The sequence below is a fragment of the Rutidosis leptorrhynchoides genome, chromosome 1 (genome assembly GCF_046630445.1).
Source record: "Rutidosis leptorrhynchoides isolate AG116_Rl617_1_P2 chromosome 1, CSIRO_AGI_Rlap_v1, whole genome shotgun sequence".
In the NCBI taxonomy this organism is placed as follows: Eukaryota; Viridiplantae; Streptophyta; class Magnoliopsida; order Asterales; family Asteraceae; genus Rutidosis; species Rutidosis leptorrhynchoides.
In genome coordinates this window covers 380,858,752-380,866,638 of record NC_092333.1, presented here as the reverse complement: position 1 = coordinate 380,866,638, position 7,887 = coordinate 380,858,752, and positions in this window count along the sequence as shown.

The window sequence follows — 7,887 nt, the reverse complement described above, 5'->3', positions numbered from 1 at the left end:
TCCTAAACTATTTATCGATATCAATATGATGTCAAGTACCGTTGGAAGGCTTGGATTTACCAAGAGAGGGAAACCCACATTCATAGATAACGTTAGCAATATCTAGTCAGAGGGCACCCGGACATAGTCCCATAAGATTATAATCATGGAACCAATCTCTAATGAGGTTAAATTTCGGAGGTCTATCCAGGGTAACACTGTAACAACTAGAGCAATGAGCAATAACTTTGACATTGCTGCTGTAACTTTCATTATGAGATCATCTATTTTAATGAATCATGTAAATTTTGACCGATAACCAATCCCGGTGAGGTTAATCTGGTGGTTTATCTGGCATAACACTTGGAGCAGTAGCAATAACTTGACTTCACAGTATGAAATATTTATTTACTTTTGTGGATGAATCATGTACATATAGTTCGTATTAAGTCACGTGGGGCTTTAACCACAACCCTCCTTTCATTTGTGTACCTTGCTCTATATCACAAGAGTAACCAACATTGGCACATTTGAATGTGGTGTCGTTGTTTTTACACGAAGACAAATGTGGATGGCACACCCACTTTACAACTTGGTTCCACATGTTTGAAGAAAAAGGTTATTTTGGTGTTCTTAAAATTGTTAGAAGATTATGATCATTATGAAGTTCGTTTGAGAGAGATTCTATCATTTGAAGAATTGTTAACGGGTTAATGGTTTTCAACCGTGCTCATAACCTGCAGATAGCAACGACCCATGAACGATAAAAAAAATAAAATGTGTAATTATAATAATAACTATTATAAAAAATAATGTGTAATTAAATACAAGTATGCAATTAACAGGTATACATGCGGGTTTTGTTAGTGCATTTTGCATGAGTCCCTAGACATCTACCACACGTTTATGATTAGTACTTCAGTTATCGGGTTGCCATGATCGCTCGTTATTATCCTATCTTTGTTTACATGCATATACAGGTACTGCAAGAATAAGATATGGAAGTTTGACCCTATTAGACTCAGTCAGACGTACGAGTGAAGCCTCACTTGTACGGCTGATAAGCTCATACACACAGTTGTGCTGAGCTGAGTCCAAAACCTAATCTGATGACACCCACACGAGTGAGTGATCAGCCGCACGACTGAGTCAGTTCACTCGTACGAGTGAGACTTGACTCGTATCAAACTGATTTTAAAGCACTGAACCAGCAAGCAGTAGACTTACTTAGAATGTGCTTATCAAAAAGTGATCGTGAGAAAGTATCTAGTTTGACAAGAGCTAAAGATATTTGGGAAAGACTTGAACAGATTCATTTGGGTAAAGATAGTAAAGATGCTAACACATCAGAATTTCTTACAGACTCGTCAGAATCAGAAGATGAGCTCGATGATGGGAAGAATTCAAATTATTTTGCTTTTATGGCTGAAACCTCAGCATCAAATAGCGCTCAACAGGTATCTTTTGATCCATCTACTGATACACCCATTGAATGTGTTAAATGTGCTGAATATAAAACAACAATAAATAATTTAAACAAAAATTATGAAGAGATGCGAGACAAATTGTAAAGACCTGTCCTAATCCATAAGGAAGAATACAATAACATATGATTACATTGCGAGTTATTTGACCTCTATATGATACATTTTACAAACATTGCATTCGTTTTAAAAAGATAAACTTTCATTACATCGAAAGTTGACAGGCATGCATACCATTTCATAATATCCAACTATAAATGATCTAATATGTCATTTACTTAATCATAATCTTTACTGAACTCAACGACTTTAATGCAACGTCTTTTGAGATATGCCATGAATGACTCCAAGTAATATCTTTAAATTGAGCAAATGCACAGCGGAAGATTTCTTTCAATCCTGAGAATAAACTTGCTTTAAAGTGTCAACCAAAAGGTTGGTGAGTTCATTAGTTTATCGTAATTGAACATTTCCATAATTTTAATAGACCACAAGATTTCATTTCCATAAATATACATCTCATATCAGGCATTTCGCAAACTGCATAGAGATAAAAATCATTCATATGGTGAACATCTGGTAACCGACCTTAACAAGATGCATATAGAATATCCCCATCATTCCAGGACACCCATTGGACATGATAAACTCGAAGTACTAAAGCATTCCAAATTCCAGAATGGGGGTTGTTAGTTCCCGTAGATCTACCTTTAAGATTCGCTTCAATTAGGGCCAGTTCCCTAATTCTTAGGCTACCAAGCTAAAAGGGGCATATTCGGTTTAATAATTCAACCATAGAAAGTAGTTTCGATCACTTGTGTCTATTTCGTAAAGCATTTATAAAAGCAGCGCATGTATTCTCAGTTCCAAAAATATATATTGCAAAAACATTTAAAAAGGGAGCAAATGAAACTCACCATTCTGTATTTTGTAGTAAAAATACATATGACGATAATTGAACAAGTGTAGGATTGGCCTTGGATTCACGAACCTATATTATTCATATGTATATTAATACATATAAACGTAATCGAATAAATTTATATATTATATCCTGAATTATATATCTTATATATTTAATTTGTATATCTTCAATATAGTTAATGTTTATATAGTTTTATATATACATATGATTAATATTATATCAAAAATCAACAATTTGTTATGTGTAAATATTTATATAAATAATCTTAATATATATAATTAGATGTATTGAGGTAGTTGTAAATAATATACTCTTATATAAAAAATATTTATTTGTTATAAAATATTGTTAATATGAAAGTAATAATGATAATAATAATAATAGTATTGATACTAATGATAATTCTAATAATAATATAGATTTTGATAAAAATGATAATAATAATAATAATAATGATAATAATGTTAAAAGTAATAATTTTATTGTTAAAAGTAATAATGATGATAATACTAATAATAATGTTAATAATAGTAATAACAATAATATTTGTAATACTTAGTAATAATAATACTAATAATAATAATAATAATAATAATAATAATAATAATAATAATAATAATAATAATAATAACAATAATAATAATAATAATAATAATAATAATAATAATAATACTAATAAAAAATAATAATGATAATTATTTTTATTAATTCATAAAATGATAATATTAATAACAATAATAATACTTATATTAATACTAATAATGATATGATAATAATAGTAATGGTAATAGTAATACTAGCTCAAAGAAGTAGCCCTTAAAAAAATGCCCAAGTCCGGGTTTGAACCCGCGACGTCCCGCTAACCCAAAACATCCTAACCATTCCATCGCCATTTCATTTTTGATTTAACCACTACCCTAAATCATTTAAACTCAAATGAATCTGTTCCCTTCTTCTTCATAGTTTACATAAAATCGTCATCATCATTTTATGTTCATAATATCATCATCACTGTGACCCATATTTTGATCATCGATCATGAATCATTATTATCTCTATTTCCTAACCGGTTACCATAATTATCTAAGTATCATCTTTATCATAACATCATAACATCATACGATTATATATTCATCATCATACACCATCATTATTATCATAACTCACCATCATTCGTTTTCATCTTATCACCACAATCATCATCATCATCATATAACATGATCCATATATCATCATCAACTAACATAATATCATCATTACTCATGATCAATATCACTCTCGTTGTCATCAACGATTATTACAACCACCGATCATCATATAAACATCGTGACCATTGTCATTATTATGATCATAACGTTATCTCCGTAACATGATCATCATCAACATGTTTTCATCTCCTCGTCGTTATTTATCATATCACTACATCATCATCGAATATTCGTCATCAACTCTTTATCATTATTATTATTAGTTCACCATCACATCATTTTACCTATGTATCGTTAATAATTCGTGTAACCATTATTCAAATACCTCACGTTATTATTATGTCTACAAGTATTACCATAACCGTCATCGATTATTCATCAGTATTCTAACAGAAAGCCCAAGATAGGTCACAGCCCACTAAATAACCTAAGCCAAAACACGACCCAAGTGGGAAGATCTTATTAGCCGTTACAAATAAGGAAATCCATTTAGCAAGTCTAAACATTTACGGCCCAACACGTTTTCCAAAACCCCACTGCAACTTACATTCGGTTCATGTAGAGTTATACCAGACAAATATAAGCCGCCCACTCTAATTATCATTATCATTATATTATGCCTTTAATCAATCAAGTGGGCTATCCTTTAGTGGATGTCGGTCAACAACTCCCACAAAAATATCTGAAAGGATTTGTATAATACACTATATTATCAAGTTGATGAGGCTCCAATTAAATGTATGTACCACTTTTTTCTTCTTTATTATTGTACGGAAATAGAAATAGAAGATTCAACAGCATTATTAACGAGTTGCAATGGAGTTCTTTTGCAGTTGAAACAGGAAAACAATAGCAGTAGCTACAATGACAGTTTAATGGGTTTGTGTGGTTTTGAATGCTACAGAAACAGTAACCATGAGATTGGGCTATGTTCGAATGTAGAAAGAAAAAAAATAATAAAGATGGCGGTTTTGTCGAAGTATTAAAATAGAAGAAGGTTTAACTGATAAGAAACAAATTTGATATCCTTACTCTAAATGTATGCAGCTGTTTATTGGTAATACTTGTTTCGGAGAGTAGCAAGTGGAGTCTTGGTGGTTTAAGGTTGCGAGAGAGTTCTAAATGATAGTTTTGGGTTTTGCCGAACTTTAAACAAAAAGAGTAAATGGGTTTAAAATTATGTGGAAACTAAAGTATCCAAGTGGGTCTGTTGATTGAAGATGGTTCTCTGTCATAATAAGCCATCGTGATGATTGGTGGTGTATGAGAGAAAACAAGTTTATGTTTTGTACAATTTCGAAAGTGTTAGTAGCAGTAAAAGCAGTAAAATGCAGGTGGTTTTGTAATGGAGAACCAAAAGTGATTCATGATGGAGATGGTGTTCAAGTGGTAGCAGTTATCACGATAGGGATGTTTAAAACAGATTGTTTATGCTCGGTAGTGGTGGCATGCATCAGTGACCAGGGACTGCAGTGGCACCAACAACTATATGATTGACGGGTTCTCTAGTTTCAACTATAGCAAAAGGTGGAGGAGGGTGGATGAATGTGTGTTGCAAAAGGATGAAAGTTGATCATTCAACTAAACGTAAACATGTGTATATATCTCTAATATCATAACACAATTAAAAAGTTAAAAGTAAGCAGTAACATGATTTGATCGACAATTGTTTGCTTGTGATAATTGGGTGGACATGAGTGAAATGTAAAACAGATAAAGGAGGGAAAAGAAATATTCTGATAGTGATTCCTTACCGAATTCGTACCACTCTCTGACCTTAAGATTATATAATTTATATTAATAATTAATAAACATAAATATATTAATTTTAATGATACTAATAATATTAATAACTATATTAAAAATAATAATATATAATAATAATGATAATAATATTATTATTAATGCTAATAAAAATTTGTATTATTTTAATAATAATAATAATATTGATATATAATAATAATAGTAATAATAATAATTATCTTTATAATAATACTGGTAATAATGATTTATGTAATAATAATATAGCTACTATAATTAAACTTGTAATTACATTTAATATATAATTATTACAATTTATTAATTAGATAATATTATATGATAACATTTATTGAATATTGAATATTTATGTATTTTATATATACATTATAATATATATAATATTAATTATATATAGATGTCATTTTAATAACAGTTTAGTTATTTTATATATTACTTTATATTTTTAATTCAACTGATTAAATTGTATCTTATTACTTCAAATTAGTATATACACTTATATATATATATATATATATATATATATATATATATATATATATATATATATATATATATATATATATATATATATTAACAACAATTGTTTGTGAATCGTTGAGCACAGCTAAAGGGTAATTGATTACATGAACACAGTTCAAAGTTTTTGATATTTCAACATTATAGACTTTGTTTATCATGTCGGAAACATATAAAGTTCAAGTTTAAATTTGGTCAGAAATTTTCGAGTTGTCACACAAATATCATGCAAACCTTGTGACCACAAAGATTGAAAATGAATTGAAAGAGCAAATTAAAGTTTATAAACAACAGATTCATGATCTTAAATGTTATAACTTTGACATAAATCAGGCTTTAATTAAACGTGTTGACACAATCAATGAATTAAAAGAGGAAAATGAATGCGTTAAAGCTGATTTAGAAGCTATTTCAATTAAAATGAAATGTTGGACAAGTGCATCACAATGGAATGCATTAATGGTGGAAATTAATGATCCAAAGGGTAAAGGTTTTGGATATAAGTCTGCATCTCCTCCATTTCAAAATAAATTCATTAATGCCAATTTAGTTGATGGTCGACCACAAGACTGCATACCTCCTAGTTATGAAGATTATGTTGAAAAGAATAAGATGTCTAGCTCAACTGAGAATACGACTTCTGATGACACTGCAGAAGGTTCATTAGATCATGAAAAAGATAAGAAAACTGGTCTAGGAGATAATACTGAGAAAAGAAGGGTGATAACACCTAGAGGTCCCATTCAAATTTTGAGACATCCAAAGTTTGTAAATAGAACTGTTCCTCCTGTTACACCTATACCGGCTCCAAGAGAGAAATCAAAAGATTCTCCTTTGTTTCTGTAACGACCCTACTTTTTCCGTTATCTTTTGCCGTTAATTATTTAACGACCGTTAATTATTATTCGTGCCACGTCATTTATATGACCTATATTATTATTTTTGTAATAATATATTAATTATTATGTGTTATATGAATATTTGTATTCATATCTTTAATTGTACATTTCTACGTGTCGCGGATTTCTATCCGGCGAATCTTTTCGGTTTTCAAGCCAACGGTCGAACTTTTGGGATTTTTAAGTTCTAATTATTTTAAATATGATATTTTGATGTCATATGATTAAATATAGTGTTTATATATTTTATTCGTCGCTTATTTATTATCTCTCCGAAAAATCAATCGCGTAGCGGCATTTTCGTGTTTCGGGTTTCGTTCGGGTGTTCGGGCCACTAGGATTTTGTTATTTATCAAATTGGGACACTATGGGGCCCACCCCATTCAGTTTTTGGCCGAAATTGTCAAGGGGAGGGGGGAAAGTTGTCAAACTCTCATTCTTGTGATCTTAATCCATAACCTCCTCATTTCACTTTCATTTTAACCTAAACCAAATTATTTTCTCTCCTCCTTTTTCTTCTTTTGGCCGTCACCCATCACTAGCATCATCATCATCATCTCACAAAATATTACATGGATCAAGAAGCTTTAATCATCATCGCGTTCATCTCTTCGAGCTCTACACGCCTATATTAATCAATTCTTGATTAGGGTATAAACCCTAACCCTAGAACTTTTGATTTTTCTTTATTTTACTGTATTTTATGTCTATTTTAATAGTATGATGACTATTAGTTGTTGTAATGATGTTGGTATGCGTAGAATTACTCGAATACATATGTTTTCGGTTTGATATAATTGGGACAGCAGCTAATTCGTGTCTTTCTGTTATTGTGACTGTTATAAAAGTTAAAATAAAGTATCTAGATGAGTTCCTCTCATCAAGATATTAAGTTTAGACTCCGGATTCATGTCGTTTCGATTCCCAGAACCCTAATTATGATCAAAGTGGTATTTTGTTAAGATTGAAATGTGATTTTGGTATGAACCAGGTTTGGTCCGACTTTGTGACCATATTTGGTGACTTTAGGGTGTGTTAGTGTGTTAGGACTGATGGTGGGGCGAACTTTCATGTTCGGGTCATCTCAATCCGAG